This window comes from Pieris brassicae, chromosome 14 (genome assembly GCF_905147105.1).
Source record: "Pieris brassicae chromosome 14, ilPieBrab1.1, whole genome shotgun sequence".
NCBI lineage: Eukaryota > Metazoa > Arthropoda > Insecta > Lepidoptera > Pieridae > Pieris > Pieris brassicae.
The window spans coordinates 134,439-151,758 of NC_059678.1; the positions used below are offsets into that span (position 1 = coordinate 134,439).

Consider the following 17,320-nt stretch of genomic DNA (forward strand, 5'->3'; position numbering starts at 1 on the left):
GCTGCTTACGCAAACGACACGCCTACACCGCGGTCACGCGGCTTCGGCGAGCCGCTGGCTCGGCGGCGTCGAGGGGCGCGCGCTTGCGCGCGCGCCTTCTCGACACGCGTGAACGTAACGCGTCGAATTTGCACGCGACGCGACGTTCGCGCTTCATATCGATAGACTAACTTTGACCGGTCTACGAGCGGCCGTCCCGTCACGATCTCGCAACGAGGTGATGTACAACGATGCTCGACCACTGTGAGGGACATAAAACTGCAACGAACACGACCCCGCGGGCGGGAATCGATGTTGTGACAATTTGAAAATTGAACATTCATCTAAACGCAACTTCTCAATTTTTATTCAATACGTTATTGTAAACATATTAAAACTCGGCTGGCAATTACATGCGCACACACACGCATGATTCGCACTAGATACGATCAACGCCCGGAGCTTGAGGGATAAATTCCAACACGACGCTGCGCACACCGTTTCGACGATGGGCGCGTGTGCGTCCTCTTTTATACATTCTTTCCATATACGGTCGCCGTGGCGACCGCGCACGTGTCGAACACGCTAGGCGCCCTGCGTTGAGGTGTGCCTAGAAGCGTATTCTTTTAACATCACAGATAACACCGGGGGAGACGGTCCCAAATCTTGGTCGATTGGTAACATCACCATACGGTCTGCGAACGCGGTGCTATAATATAATTTTATATTATATTATATAAAATATGAGGAGGAGTAGTATGTATATTCTTTGTTATTTTGTGTTGACACAAGAGAGATATATAAAATGTACTATACACCACACACACAGAGAGAGAGAGAGCTGGGAAAGATCTCGGCGGTCTCGCATTCGAAATACGAATTTGATATAATTTCCTCCGAAAATCCATACCCATATCTATATCATCCATGCGCGAATATATGTATATAATATTCTCACACTTCGCACAAACACAAAAACAAGAACACATTCTATTCTCTCTCGTCCGTCGTTCGTGTCTATTTGAGACGAACGACGCGCGGCAACGAGAACGAGTCGACGCTGTGCGCACGACTGTTTCGCTCCACATCTATACCGAGAGCAATAGTCCGCGTCGGCATTGGAGCGGACGTCGAATGTTTCTCGTAGAGCGAGCGAGAGAGAGACGATTTTTCATTTTATTATGTATGTGTATTGGCGTGCAGTAGTAGCACGTAGTAGTACTAGTAGTAGTAGTAAAAAAATATTATTATTTATTTTATTGACTGATATGATTTTGTTTGTTTTCTTTTTTTTGCATAGACATTTGTATTGATAGATATGTTTCTCGTTGAAGCTCGCAGCACACGCTCAGAGAAATGGCAATGTGGGTTTATTTGAAGAAAAGAAAAAACAAAAAAAACAATTATATTTATTAATAATATGTATGTATGTATGTATGTATGTATGTATGTATGTATGTATGTATGTATGTATGTATGTATGTATGTATGTATGTATGTATAATAATGAATTATAATAATTATTCCGATGCAACGTCAGAGGAAAATGTTTCTCGTACAGGTGCGGCGCGCGACGGCCGGCCGCTCGACAGTTTCGCGCCGAATGTTTCTCGTTGAAGCTCGCAGCACACGCTCAGAGAAATGGCAATGTGGGTTTATTTGAAGAAAAGAAAAAACAAAAAAAACAATTATATTTATTAATAATATGTATGTATGTATGTATGTATGTATGTATGTATGTATAATAATGAATTATAATAATTATTCCGATGCAACGTCAGAGGAAAATGTTTCTCGTACAGGTGCGGCGCGCGACGGCCGGCCGCTCGACAGTTTCGCGCCGAATGTTTCTCGTTGAAGCTCGCAGCACACGCTCAGAGAAATGGCAATGTGGGTTTATTTGAAGAAAAGAAAAAACAAAAAAAACAATTATATTTATTAATAATATGTATGTATGTATGTATGTATGTATAATAATTATTCCGATGCAACGTCAGAGGAAAATGTTTCTCGTACAGGTGCGGCGCGCGACGGCCGGCCGCTCGACAGTTTCGCGCCGAATGTTTCTCGTTGAAGCTCGCAGCACACGCTCAGAGAAATGGCAATGTGGGTTTATTTGAAGAAAAGAAAAAACAAAAAAAACAATTATATTTATTAATAATATGTATGTATGTATGTATGTATGTATGTATAATAATGAATTATAATAATTATTCCGATACAATGTCAGAGGAAAATGTTTCTCGTACAAGATCGCCACGCGACGCGACAAGATGCCGTTCAACGGCACGATATCTACAACTCTGTCGATAGATATGTAGATAGTATCTACTCTGTCAAGTATATGTGTGTAACGTGTGGTGGTGTGTGGTGTGGGGTTTTGTTAGCGATAGCGATACGTTTCTAGTTAAAATTGAATATTTAAAAATAAAAACTCTTCTGGTAAGAAAAACTATTTATGGTTTATTATGGTGTGTCTAGTGCAACAACATCAACATTGTCATAATCATAATAATATAATTATTATTAGGGCTATAGGTTAACCTTCCAAATAGGGACCGTCGATTTAAATGTCGATATTTTTAATTATTCTAGATAGTACTCACTAAAAGAAACTTAAGTGCTTGCTTACTTACTTACTTACTTAGTTGATTGAGTTTTTTTTTTGTTTTTTTGAAACTTTTTCATACAAATTGATATATAAGACATATATGGCCGTTACCGACCGCCGACCAAAATCTATTTCATAAAACCGACATAAAATTGATGTCAAACGTCAATCACTTTGAGTTGACTAAGTGTAAGGGTTCAGATTATTTTGAAAGTATCGATCATTTGCGATGCATACGAGAAAAAGATCATTCATTTCATTGTTTGTAAGTTGTAAATTTTGTGTATTATATTGTAATTCTTGAGTGAGAATTGAGTGTTTACTTACTTACTTACTTACTTACTTATTGAATATCCAAAAAGTACCCAAAACCGAATCAGAGCGCCCCACTATCCACGCGGTCTTGTCTGCCCTACCCCTAGAGTGTATATAAAAGCTCGGAGGCGCGCAGGGAGAGCAGCCCTCACCCGCCGTACCCAAAGCGCGGGCATCATGCAAGCCGTAGCGGCTGAGGCTGGTCGCCGAAGGCGACCAAAAAAGCCGAGGCTGCGTAGGCTTGAATAAAATGCCCTGCGCTTTTGGTACGCAAGGGTGGAGGGGCTGCATTTCCCGTAGCGTCGGAGCAGTACAAAAACCAATTATCATCCATTGTTCGGTTAGGTTAGGTTAGGTTTAGGTTTGTATATTAATATTTTTTATTTTTTTATTTTTAATATGATGCAAAATGAATTTTTATCATTTTGTATGTGTGTATGTATATATGTATTTATGTATGTATTTTTTATATATTTATTGTGCGTTGCGTGTTTTACAATACAAAATAGAAAATGTTTCTCGTACAAGAGCGACGCGCGACCGACCGGCCGGTCGGCAGCTTCGCGCCGAATGTTTCTCGTACAAGATCGCCACGCGACGCGACAAGATGCCGCTCAACGGCACGATATCTACAACTCTGTCAATTATATGTGTGTTGTAACTAGCGGGGTTTTGTTAGCGACAGCGATACGTTTCTAGTTAAAATTGAATATTTAAAAATAAAAACTCTCCTGTTAATCAAAACTATGTATCGTTTTGTTTTGTTTAATAGAGTTTACAAAAATATAATATTTTTTATATTATATAATTGATTATTGATTGATTGTTTGTTTGTTGTGTATTCTTCGTGTCGTCGTCTCTCATCGGTTGGACACACACACGATGTTGATAATTAAAAATAATCAAACACCACCGCGGCCGCCAACAAAGAGACGACGGACGACACACGCCCCGCCGCCTCACAAGAGCGAACAAACAACGCGTAATAACCACCGATCTCGTCCTCGGACGAATCACCTGGCGTAGGGCTGAGTCTCAACAGATCGCAGCACGACGCTGCTCTACCGAGCACAACACCCCGCCAGGAACGTAAGTCGTCTACAGACTATTCCGAGCCCCGACATCGAACTGAGTTGTATTCGAAACTTCGACGCCGTAGTGCACGTGTTAAGACCGCTCGCACCGATCGTCGCGTTCCAAATGGGCTCCGACGTCGCGCGTCACGAGTGACGCGCGACTAGTAAAATCACATTGTTTAGAGCCTCCCGACACTCGGGGCTCCACAGTGAGAATATCCTTGCCGGATTCGGCTAGGCTGGCTTCGGCCTTAGAGGCGTTCAGGCATAATCCCGCGGATGGTAGCTTCGCACCACCGGCCGCTCGGCCGAGTGCATGAACCAAATGTCCGAAACTGCGGTTCCTCTCGTACTGAGCAGTATTACTATCGCAACGACACGCCATCAGTAGGGTAAAACTAACCTGTCTCACGACGGTCTAAACCCAGCTCACGTTCCCTTTTGATGGGTGAACAATCCAACGCTTGGCGAATTTTGCTTCGCAATGATAGGAAGAGCCGACATCGAAGGATCAAAAAGCAACGTCGCTATGAACGCTTGGCCGCCACAAGCCAGTTATCCCTGTGGTAACTTTTCTGGCACCTCTTGCTAAAAACTCTTTATACTAAAGGATCGATAGGCCGTGCTTTCGCAGTCCCTATGCGTACTGAACATCTGGATCAAGCCAGCTTTTGCCCTTTTGCTCTACGCGAGGTTTCTGTCCTCGCTGAGCTGGCCTTAGGACACCTGCGTTATTCTTTGACAGATGTACCGCCCCAGTCAAACTCCCCGCCTGGCAGTGTCCTCGAACCGGATCACGCGGGAGTTGAACGGCGACGAGCGACGAGCGCCACGTCGCCACTCTACACGCTTGGAACGAAACACCGTACGCGAGCCGATTGCAAAATCGACCGCGCACCGCTTCCGCCCAACCGAGTAAGTAATGAAACAATGAAAGTAGTGGTTTTTCAGCGACGACCGCGAACGATCTCCCACTTATGCTACACCTCTCATGTCTCCTTACAATGCCAGACTAGAGTCAAGCTCAACAGGGTCTTCTTTCCCCGCTGATTCTCCCAAGCCCGTTCCCTTGGCTGTGGTTTCGCTAGATAGTAGATAGGGACATAACCCACCAACCTTCCCATGGTCCTTCCGACCTCGCGGTCATGCGGACCGGGTCTCGACCGAATCAATGGGAGATGCGCCGGTGAGTCTTTACGCACTCTGTGCATCGTCACCGGCGCACTCTCTTGACTCCCTACAAATTTACGCAATTTCTGTCCCGTGCGCATTCTCCCTCTCTCTCGAGAGGGCTGCGCGAGGCGCATTCTCCCCCCGGGGGGCTGCGGACAACACAAGAGAACGGCTCGTCGTCGGTGTCGATCTTTCCACGTCAGCGTCGCGCCCCGTCGTGTATTGCTCGTGCAGTGCTCGCCTCAGTCCCTTCTCCTCGGCATCTATCTCGCTTCTCGCGCGATGCCAGGCGCGTGCGAATCTACTGAACGCGGCATAGTTCGCCTCCGAGGCCACGAGATCCGCGAAGTAAACCGGTCCCGGCCCGCTCGTCACCACGCGGTCCAGCATCTCCTCCCTCTCCCGATCGTACAGCCCGCACTCCCATAGGACGTGATCCCTGTACTCCTCCGCAAGCCCGCACGGGCACGTCCCGACCTCTTTGAGACCAAGGTCCCGCAGGCGGCCGTTGAACGCGCCGTGACCTGCCAAAAGCTGCGACGTGAAGTAGTCGGGCGCTACCCACGCCGCGCGAAGTCTACCCCTGACGCAAGGGAAGAAGCGCTGCAGGTCGCGCCCCCTCTCCTCGACCTCCCAGCGCTCCTGCCACTTGTCAACCACCTCGGAGTGGACCCTACGCTTTAGGTCATTGACCTCTCCCTTGGCCGTTTCCCTTTTCGTCGCCTGAATCTTGCCCGCACGGTACACTTCGAGATCCGCCGGCAGCACGCCGCCCAGGACGGCCAGCGCCGGCGTGCTTGTCGTCCGATAGGCCTTCGTCAAGAGCACCAACGCGGACCTCTGGGCTCGCAGCAGCCGACTCGCCACCACAAACGCAAGAGATCTGCCATACCACACCGCAGCCGCGTACGTAATGGTCGCGACAAATGTTCCGTAGTATAACAACCGGAGCGCCGGGTATCTGATACCCCAGTTGGAGGCAGACACTCTAGCCATCTTCCCGAAGCACCTTGCACCTCTGTCGCCGATGTCTTGCGCGTGTTCCGCAAACGTGCCGCGCTCGTCCAGCACCACGCCGAGCAGCTTCGCCACGCCGACGGCCTTCACCGAGTCGCCCCCCAGCCGGATCACCGGCGGACGCTGGAACCTGCCCTTCAATGTTATAGACTGCGTTTTCGAAGACGAAAACGACAGCCTATTCCGCTGGCCCCATTCGAGCGCCAGTTGAAGAGTGGTCGCCGCCTTCCACTCGATGTCCGCCCGGGAGTTCGCCTCGATCAAGACCGTGACGTCGTCCGCGTACGCTACCAGCTCTACTCCTGGGGGCACCGCCATCCGCAACAAATCGTCCACCAGAATGTTCCACAGTGTCGGCCCTAAAACAGAGCCCTGTGGGCAACCCATGGTAGAGTTCTTCCAGACGGACACGTTATTCGCGAACATCCCCACCCTTCTACCGGTAAAGTACGAACACAGCAGTCTATAAACGTTGCGAGGACAACCGCCCTGCTTAAACTTGACCAGGACCATCGGCCACCATGCGTTATCGAACGCGCCCGAGATATCCAATAGGATGGCCTGGACGTACTTGTGGTTCGTCTCTCGCACGACGTCCAATACTCTGCTCAAAGCAGTCACCGTCGACTTCCCGTGCATGAATCCGTGCTGATTGGGCGATATACGGCCGTATAGGCCCGGTGTACACTCGCAGATCAGCCTCTCCAGGATCTTCCCCAGTACCGACAGAAGCGTAACGGGCCTGTACGCTTTCGGGTCCGTGAGTGGTCTCCCATTGCCCTTCGGTATAACAACCAGCCTTCCGATCTTCCAAACGTCTGGAAACACGCCTTCTCGGACACACTTGCTGTAAATATACATCATTTCCGACGCGGCCACATTCCAAACGACCTTGGCAATCCGCGCCGTGATACCGTCTAGCCCCGGACATTTATTAGGTAGGCTCTTCACGATCCTATCGAGTGCTGACCTGTCCACTATGTCCACGTCTTTTCCCGACGGCGCGAAAGCGGCGGCAAGGCGTACCCTTGAGTGGTACGGCGAATCGACCGCCACATCATCGTCCGGGTACATGATCGCCAGAACTCCAGACATCGCTTCCTCCATGTTCGTAGCAAATCCCTGCGATAGCTTCATACCGTTTACTACTCCCGAGGGTGGGCGCACGCGCCCGCTAGCGAGCCGGTACGCCATTCCCCAGGGATCTTCATTCCCAGAGTCGGAAATTCTTCTGTAGTGCTCGGTTTCGGCATTCCGCATTGCCTTCCGGTACCTAGTACGGGCAAGATGAAAGCGTTTTCGCGCAATCTCTTCGCACAGGCCGCCCGCGCGCCTTGCCTGTTGCCACTCCCGACGAAATTTATTATGCTGCCTGCGGAGGCCGTCCAGTTCACCCGACCACCACTCGTAGCCCCCATGCCGTTTAGGCTTCACCACCCCCAAACATTTCTCCGCCGAAGTCACGACAGCGGAAGTAAACGCCGAACAAATAGCCTGAGCAGGAGCGTTAAACGTTATCCTGCCCACGCGCAACGTTAAGTCCGAGCGGAACCGGTCCCAATCCACCCCGCGGTCACGAAACCTTATCGGCTCCATGCCCTGTTCACTGCTACGCGCCTGATGCAGTTGTCCCGAGGAACTAGCTGATCCGAGATGGATCACAAACGTAATCAGGCGGTGGTCACTCGCGCTGAGATCGGCGTGCACGGTCCATCCGTCGATCCGAACTCCTCTCGTTCCCAGAGTCGCGTCAATGTTGGAGCTCCCATTCGGTGAACTAAAGGTGTCCGGTTGGCCTTGGACGTTGTGGACCAGGAGACCCCACGACAGCACGAAACTCTCCATAGCCGTCCTACGCTGCTCTGCCACTCTTCCTCTTCCTTCACACTGGTCCTCGCGACTGTACCACAGCTGAGAGTGGGTGTTTGTGTCGACACCTATGACCACGCATTTTCCTCGAAGCGCTTCCAGCACTCGTTCCAAGTGCTCCAGGTGTGGGGCTATCTCATCCTTGTACTGGAAGTACGCCGACACCACGTACACGGTGTTTTCCCCCCCTCCTAGCTGTGCCACGAAACAGTGAGACGTGCACAAGTTGCGGAGTACGAGCACTGCCAGATCGTCTCTCAGCACGATGATTCCTGCCATTGGGGCCACATCGTGCTGGTACAGGCCCGGCAGCCTAGCTGCCGGGTATTGTTCTTGCACCAGACAGACGCTGAGGTCCAGATTCCTCGCGAGAGCCGGCAGCTCCTTGGTGGCCATCGCCGACCCTTGCAGGTTTACTTGTCCGACCGAGATGTCCGTCTTGTCTCCTCGTGAACCGCCTATGGACCTATAATCCATAGTTGGTTCTTTCTAAGGATCGCTTTTCCGCCGCCTGTCTCGCCGGGCACTGTACCGAAGCGGTTCGGTGGTCCTCCGACGGCTTCCCTGCTTTTTTGCAGGTGGCGCACCTCCGGAAGGTGTTTTTGCACGCTTTATGCGTGTGGCCATCCTCGCCACAGTTCCCGCAGGTGTCCACCGTTGCCCTGCAGAAGCGTGCCGCGTGCCCGTAGCCCTGGCACTTCCCGCAGCAGGTAGCGTCAGCGTAATCGCGCACGACATGACGCTCCCACTCTATATACACCCGCTCTTTGGAGACCAGCTTGTCTCGCCAAGCTGGACTACACCGCAGCACCACCGTGGTGCACGCTCCTCCTCGCGCGCTCTTCTTAAAGGCCACGTCGACCTCCTCCTTTTTCCACTCTGGTTGACCCGCAAAGTTCTGCGTGCGCAGCGCCCTCAGGAATGCGCCCGAGTCCACTCTAGCGCCGTCAACCGCAACGACCGCAACGAGAGGGGCCCTCGGCTTTGGAACCTGCACCCGCAAATTGTCCGGTACCGCGCGCCTAATTTTGTCCGCATCTCCTTTGCTCGCTGCCTGGACAATCACGCCCGCGTTCCCTATCTTGCGCACCTGCGCAATTCCGACGCCTAAGGTCTGGGGGTCCAACGCCTTCTTCAACGCCGCTTTTGTTTGGTCCGCAGTCTTTATCTCCTCCGACTTCTCCGCCGCTGGGTAGAAGGCCAACACCGTTCCCGCCGATGACGGCTTTGGTTTAGGACCTCGCCCCGTATTCAATGCGTTCGCGTAACTGTTGGCCGATTCTTTAGGAGTCGTTCCCTCCTCCTGTCTTCCGCTGCGCGCACCGTGCTCCAGCGCGCATATCTTAAGGCGCTCTTCGCCCAGCTGCGCCGACAGGAGGGCAATGATGCCTGTTAATTTCTGCACCTGTGTGCCTATCTGTGCTATCTCCAACTTGTTAAGTTTCGACGTCGACGCCGATGTCGCCGCCATGATCGCCTCCCCGGCCGAGTTCGCCTCCGCGACATATTTGCCCACGGTTGTCGGAGCGTTTGTGTCGGGCTCTCTCGGTAACTCCGCCGTAGGTCCCGTCTCCGCACGTGGAGAAGCTGAGCCAGGCGTACGCACCTGGCATACCCGCCGCCGCGTCGCCTCCTCCAATTCTAGGGGCGATGTACCCTTGCGCTTCCGAGCACCATCTTCCCGTGGACGCACCGATGTATCGCGCGGCGGGGGGGTCCGCATCAGGGACTTGCGCGGTGCAAACCCTGCTTCTCGCCCCTGCCGCTCCAACTCTTCCAATTCGCGCTCCTTTGACGCCATAATGGCGTCAAAGGCATTTTTGTCCATCGCTTATGACCCTATTGCAACTTCCGTCGTCTCTACCGTCGACTCTACCGTCGTCTCTACCGTCGACTCTACCGTTGACTCTACCGTCGACTCTACCGTCGACTCTACCGTCGACTCTACCGTCGACTCTACCGTCGGCTCTACCGTCGACTCTACCGTCGACTCTACCGTCGACTCTACCGGCGACTCTACCGACGACTCTACCGACGACTCTACCGACGACTCTACCGACGACTCTACCGACGACTCTACCGACGACTCTACCGACGACTCTACCGACGACTCTACCGACGACTCTACCGACGACTCTACCGACGACTCTACCGACGACTCTACCGACGACTCTACCGACGACTCTACCGACGACTCTACCGACGGCTCTACCGACGACTCTACCAACGGCTCTACCAACGGCTCTACCGACGACTCTACCTAAGCTCTACCGCTCCACCACAGTCAGACCGAGACGCCTATATCTTATCTCCCTATCCGCACGTACTGGCTACACGTCACCGATTACGTCAGTGAGACAAAGAGCGAGATGTATTTTGTCCCGCTCTAACGCACCTATGCTACGTCACCGATCACGCCAGACCGGTGTGAGACGCACTACGCGTTGTGTCCCTCTCTAACACGCACCGGTCACCCCTACACAACTACGTCACCAATCACGCCACCAAGCGAGAACAAAGGAATGTTTCTCGTAGTGATTCAGCATTAATAACTATATAAATTAACGGAAATCTAATCAACAATTTAAATAATAAGTAATTAACGATTATTCTAGTCCTTATTAGTGCACTAGCACTTACCGCGCCGCGCGGTTAGCCACGCGGCTTCCTTTAAAATCCTCCCAGGTCCTTTAGCACAGCACAACAACACTTTAAATAAATAATAACACGCACTTACGCAAAACGAAAATAACCAAACACTATAAATAATAAAAAGAATAAAACGATAGACGACAATATATCGAAATAATCGCGGAGCAATTTATAGACACGTGTACACGTCCGCACTCTGCGAATGCCGAACGACGAGTCGATAGGGACAGCGGGAATCTCGTTAATCCATTCATGCGCGTCACTAATTAGATGACGAGGCATTTGGCTACCTTAAGAGAGTCATAGTTACTCCCGCCGTTTACCCGCGCTTGCTTGAATTTCTTCACGTTGACATTCAGAGCACTGGGCAGAAATCACATTGCGTCAACACCCGCGAGGGCCATCGCAATGCTTTGTTTTAATTAGACAGTCGGATTCCCCTTGTCCGTGCCAGTTCTGAGCTGACCGTTGAACGGCGGTCGTACAGAACCGCGCCGGGCCGCACGCCGCGAAGCGCGCGTCCGTCGCGGCCTTACGGCTAGGAAGATCCGCGGAAGGCCGGAACGCGGGTCCGGATTCAGCACGAAGCGCGCGAACGCAACGAGCATCGACCAGGCCCGGCACCGGCCGCATCCGCTTCCCGTCCAAACCCGACACGCCCCGGTCCTCAGAGCCAATCCTTATTCCGAAGTTACGGATCCAATTTGCCGACTTCCCTTACCTACATTATTCTATCGACTAGAGGCTCTTCACCTTGGAGACCTGCTGCGGATATGGGTACGAACCGGCGCGACATCTCCACGTACATCCCTCACCTGAATTTTCAAGGTCCGCAGAGAGTATCCGGACACCGCCGCAAATGCGGTGCTCTTCGCGTTCCGAACCATATCTCCCTTCTATAGGATTCCATGGAACTCGAACGCTCAGGCAGAAAAGAAAACTCTTCCCGGACCCCTCGGCGGCGTCTTCAGGCCACTTTGGGTTACCCCGTCGAACACTCGCTCGTAATAAACGAGGGAACGATTATTGAAACGGTTCCGCTGCCGGGTTCCGGAATAGGAACCGGATTCCCTTTCGCTCAAAGGGCGTTGTTGTTTTGAAAAAAAACACGCCGCATCGACATAAGATCTCTCCTTGAGCTTAGGATCGACTGACTCGCGAGCAACTACTGTTCACGCGAAACCCTTCTCCACGTCAGTCCTCCAGGGCCTCGCTGGAGTATTTGCTACTACCACCAAGATCTGCACCGACGGAGGCTCCAGGCGGGCTCACGCCCAGACCCTTCTGCGCTCTCCGCCGCGCACGTCCTACTCGTTACGGCATAAGTATGCATACGCACATTATTGCCCGTAACGGTAGTGTATAGGCAGAACGCTTCAGCGCCATCCATTTTCAGGGCTGGTCGCTTCGGCAGGTGAGTCGTTGCACACTCCTTAGCGGATTCCGACTTCCATGGCCACCGTCCTGCTGTCATGAGCGACCAACGCCTTTCATGGTGTCCCATGAGCGTTCTTTAGGCGCCTTAACACTACGTTTGGTTCATCCCACAGCGCCAGTTCTGCTTACCAAAATTGGCCCACTTGGCATCGTCATCAGATCTCCGGCTTCATCGTTCGAGTAAGCCGGAGTTCTCACCCATTTAAAGTTTGAGAATAGGTTGAGGTCGTTTCGGCCCCAATGCCTCTAATCATTCGCTTTACCGGATGAGACTGTTGCGCGTCGACGCCAGCTATCCTGAGGGAAACTTCGGACGGAACCAGCTACTAGATGGTTCGATTAGTCTTTCGCCCCTATACCCAGTTCCGACGATCGATTTGCACGTCAGAATCGCTACGGTCCTCCATCAGGGTTTCCCCTGACTTCGACCTGACCAGGCATAGTTCACCATCTTTCGGGTCCCAGCATCTGTGCTCAGAGCGCGCCTGCATTCACGGATTGGAAACGAGACGCCTCGGGGGTGCGAGAGCGCGTCCTTGCGGCGCGACGCTCCATCCCCCCTGAGCGCGCGGCTAGCGCGCGCCTTCACTTTCGTTGCGCCTCTCAGTTTTGTCTGTTAATCAAATGAATGAAAAACTCAATGACTCGCACACATGCTAGACTCCTTGGTCCGTGTTTCAAGACGGGTCCTGCGAGTGCCCGAAACTGAAACATCGCCGACAGATACGCGCACGGTCAGAGACTGTGCCGGCTGCGACGACAGCGGCGCCGCGCCCGCGTCCGCACATAGGCAGGAAACGGGCGACGACACGAACACTTGCGTCGGGCCTGACGCGCGCGAGGCGCGTGCGCGATTCTAGTCGAAAACTACCGTCCGACTACTGTCGGCCACGGTCGCGGTCGAACGGCTGACGTTGTTGAGACGCCGCCGCTCGGCTCCCGGACCGCGCTTAGACAGTGGAGTCGAACGGGTCGCGATGTATTTGTGTACTGAGAGAGAAGTGCACGCCGTCCGCGGACGTCGACACGCCCGACCCGTGCGCGCGCGCCGAAACGCGCGCGCATCGAGGCGCGGGCTAGTACGCCGCGGAATGACGATGAATCTCTCCGTTCGTTCATTCGAGTTTCGCAGGTTTACCCCTGAACGGTTTCACGTACTCTTGAACTCTCTCTTCAAGAGTACGTGACTTACGTACTTCTGGTCTCGCGGTGATATTTAGCCTTAGATGGAGTTTACCACCCACTTAGGGCTGCACTCTCAAGCAACCCGACTCTTAGGAGTGTCCCTCTCGCAGACTCGCCCCGTCGCTACGGGCCTGGCACCCTCTGCGGGAAAACGGCCCCGTTCAAGACGAACTTGGACGGTAGCGGAGTCCGCGAGAAAGCGGAACCTCCCGAACACCACATCTCCCGCGACCGAGACGACCGCGGGATTCAGTGCTGGGCTCATCCCTGTTCGCTCGCAGCTACTAAGGGAATCCTGGTTAGTTTCTTTTCCTCCGCTTACTAATATGCTTAAATTCGGCGGGTGATCCTCCCTGATCTGAGGCCAACGATAAAAAGGTGTGAGGCAGACGCGATATCCGTCGGCGCAACGGGCGTACGCGACACGCTATTTTTACAAGCGCGTCGACGACGCCACGCGCCCTCCGGACGTCGAGTCCGCCTACATTATATGCGCTCGCACGAAAGCGGCGCGGCACCTTGCGAACAGCGTGGTGGTGGCGACACATAGATGTCGCGTTGCGCGAAATCAATCAATCGCACACCACCAAGCGGTTCTTCTGTTGTTGTTCGTTAACGACGGCATCGTTCCGTCCGTTTTAAGAACACACGTCACAATAATTTCGTACACACTACAATTGCACAAACACCGCACGCACACACTGGGCGCAACCGCTAGAGCAGCGGGCGCGCGCGTTTCGCTTCCTCTCGCGAGAGTAAGAGAAACTGAGCCGAACGCGACAACTTTCAACGACAGCGTCGAGACACGTCGACGCGCGCACCGGCGCCGACCGTCGCGCGATCGCCATGCGGGACCGGGACGATGCGAGCAAACACGCGCGACGCGTAAACGCGAACGTCGTTGTCGTCGTTGTCGTTGTCGTTGCGTAAAGACTCGACGCGCACCCGTGCCGCGGGAGACACGGTGCGGCGGGGAGAATTTATTTGTGCGACAAAAGTATCGTATAGACGTGGCTTAACACGGCCAATACGGATGACGAGTCGTAATCGAACATATATTCGAACGGATCGTTCGGCCGCTCGGCGGCCTAGCGAAACCGTCAATTGCACGCGCGACAGAGATGCGGCGCTACGACCGGAGTCGCAGCGATCGCCGCTCGTCACGCGAACAGTGTGGCTTTTTGTTTTTATGCAGCCGGCCCTCAGACAGGAGTGGTCCTGGATATTTCTCCACGGACCGCAATGTGCGTTCGAAATGTCGATGTTCAAATGTGTCCTGCAGTTCACACTATGACGCGCAGTTAACTGCGTTCTTCATCGACCCGCGAGCCAAGTGATCCACCGTTCAGGGTAATCGTTTTGTTTTTGTGTGTGTTTTTGTATGAGAAAATATAAAAGGTGCGAAAAAATTAAACAAAAAAATTTGAAAATAATACTTATCATTAACGTGTACGACAAATGAAAAGAAAGAAAATCTCTTTTATTTGCGTGGTTGTACACAAAAATTAAAATATTATTTCAAAGTATCAATAGGCGATAGCGAACGCTAATCAAAGCGTGTCGCAACGCACACGTCGCGAATCGACGAGAGAGAGTCAACCGTCTCGGATTCGATTTTGATTCGTATCATTCACGTGTTTTTGTATTTTTTTCTTTTTTTGCGAGTCTTTGACAACAACAAAACAAAAAGAAAAAACCAACGTTAATGATCCTTCCGCAGGTTCCCCTACGGAAACCTTGTTACGACTTTTACTTCCTCTAAATGATCAAGTTTGGTCAACTTCCCAGCAACGCCGACGGCCGTGAGGCCACCGCGTGTCGGTCCGAAGACCTCACTAAATCATTCAATCGGTAGTAGCGACGGGCGGTGTGTACAAAGGGCAGGGACGTAATCAACGCGAGCTTATGACTCGCGCTTACTAGGAATTCCTCGTTTATGGGGGATAATTGCAAACCCCAATCCCCAGCACGAAGGAGTTTCAACGGGTTGCCCGGGCCTCTAGGCCAGGGAGAACATGTTGATTCCTTCAGTGTAGCGCGCGTGCGGCCCAGGACATCTAAGGGCATCACAGACCTGTTATTGCTCAATCTCGTGCGGCTCGAAGCCGCCGGTCCCTCTAAGAAGAATTTTAATACGTCGCCAGTGAGTTGCGCTCCCCGAGAGTCGCGCACACCTTGAATGACGACGCCTATTTAGCAGGCTAGAGTCTCGTTCGTTACCGGAATTAACCAGACAAATCGCTCCACCAACTAAGAACGGCCATGCACCACCACCCACCGAATCAAGAAAGAGCTGTTAATCTGTCAATCCTTCCGGTGTCCGGGCCTGGTGAGATTTCCCGTGTTGAGTCAAATTAAGCCGCAGGCTCCACTCCTGGTGGTGCCCTTCCGTCAATTCCTTTAAGTTTCAGCTTTGCAACCATACTCCCCCCGGAGTCCAAAATCTTTGGTTTCCCGGAAGCTGCCCGCCGAGCCATTGTAGTAACGTCGGCGGATCGCTAGATGACATATTTACGGTTAGAACTAGGGCGGTATCTAATCGCCTTCGAACCTCTAACTTTCGTTCTTGATTGATGAAAACACCTTTGGCAAATGCTTTCGCTGATGTTCGTCTTGCGACGATCCAAGAATTTCACCTCTAACGTCGCAATACGAATGCCCCCAGTTATCCCTATTAATCATTACCTCGGAGTTCTGAAAACCAACAAAATAGAACCGAGATCATATTCTATTATTCCATGCACGAAATATTCAAGCGGCATTTTGAGCCCGCTTTGAGCACTCTAATTTGTTCAAAGTAAAATTGTCGGCCCACCTCGACACTCACCGAAGAGCACCGCGATAGGATTTTGATATTGAACCGGCGTTTTACCGCCGGCTCACCGACGATATGCTCCGCAGACGTGTCAGTATCACCGCGGATGCGGTGCACCGACAGCGCGGCGCACAAATGCAACTACGAGCTTTTTAACCGCAACAATTTTAGTATACGCTATTGGAGCTGGAATTACCGCGGCTGCTGGCACCAGACTTGCCCTCCAATTGTTCCTCGTTAAAATATTTAAAGTGTACTCATTCCGATTACGAGGCCTCGTAAGAGTCCCGTATCGTTATTTTTCGTCACTACCTCCCCGTGCCGGGAGTGGGTAATTTGCGCGCCTGCTGCCTTCCTTGGATGTGGTAGCCGTTTCTCAGGCTCCCTCTCCGGAATCGAACCCTGATTCCCCGTTACCCGTGACAACCATGGTAGTCGCAGAAACTACCATCGAAAGTTGATAAGGCAGACATTTGAAAGATGCGTCGCCGGTACTGGACCGTGCGATCGGCAAAAGTTATCCAGATTCATCAAAATTAACGACTTCGGACGCATGGCCCTCCGCCGATTGGTTTTGATCTAATAAAAGCACTCATCCCATCACTGGTCAGAGTTCTGATTGCATGTATTAGCTCTAGAATTACCACAGTTATCCAAGTAACTGAGTAAGATCTAAGGAACCAAAACTGATATATTGAGCCATTCGCGGTATCGCCTTAATACGGCTTGCACTGAGACATGCATGGCTTAATCTTTGAGACAAGCATATAACTACTGGCAGGATCAACCAGGGAGCTGCTTACGCAAACGACACGCCTACACCGCGGTCACGCGGCTTCGGCGAGCCGCTGGCTCGGCGGCGTCGAGGGGTGATTCATACATTTTAGGATTCGCCATTCAATTTTCTATCTAACGGTGTAATTTTTTTTAAATCAATAAACCAGTTCTTGAGTAATTGATGTAAATGTTCAGGCATTATAAGCGCTCATATCTCTGTCAAATGTTTACTAATCTTCACGATTGATATAGTTTTAGAATTGCCGTTTAGCCCTCTATATAACAGTTTAATTTGGTTCAATCAAAATCTAGTCAAAAAAATACAGTCAAAATCTATTATAACGACATCGAAGGAACTATTTATATTTGGTCGTAAAAAAAGATAGTCGTAACAGCCGATGACATTGTCATTAA

General features: G+C 51.6%; 2 non-coding genes and 1 pseudogene across 2 annotated transcripts; all 3 read right to left on the bottom strand.

Moving 5' to 3' along the window:
- Positions 1-10,520: 10,520 nt before the first annotated feature.
- LOC123718275 lies at positions 10,521-13,681 on the bottom strand (annotated as a pseudogene).
- Positions 13,682-14,510: 829 nt separating this feature from the next.
- LOC123718247 lies at positions 14,511-14,667 on the bottom strand. The gene has a single exon (XR_006754949.1). It is a non-coding gene; the product is annotated as a 5.8S ribosomal RNA (ribosomal RNA).
- Positions 14,668-15,017: 350 nt separating this feature from the next.
- LOC123718259 lies at positions 15,018-16,923 on the bottom strand. Its single transcript, XR_006754960.1, has one exon. It is a non-coding gene; the product is annotated as a small subunit ribosomal RNA (ribosomal RNA).
- Between the last annotated feature and the right edge of the window lie 397 nt (positions 16,924-17,320).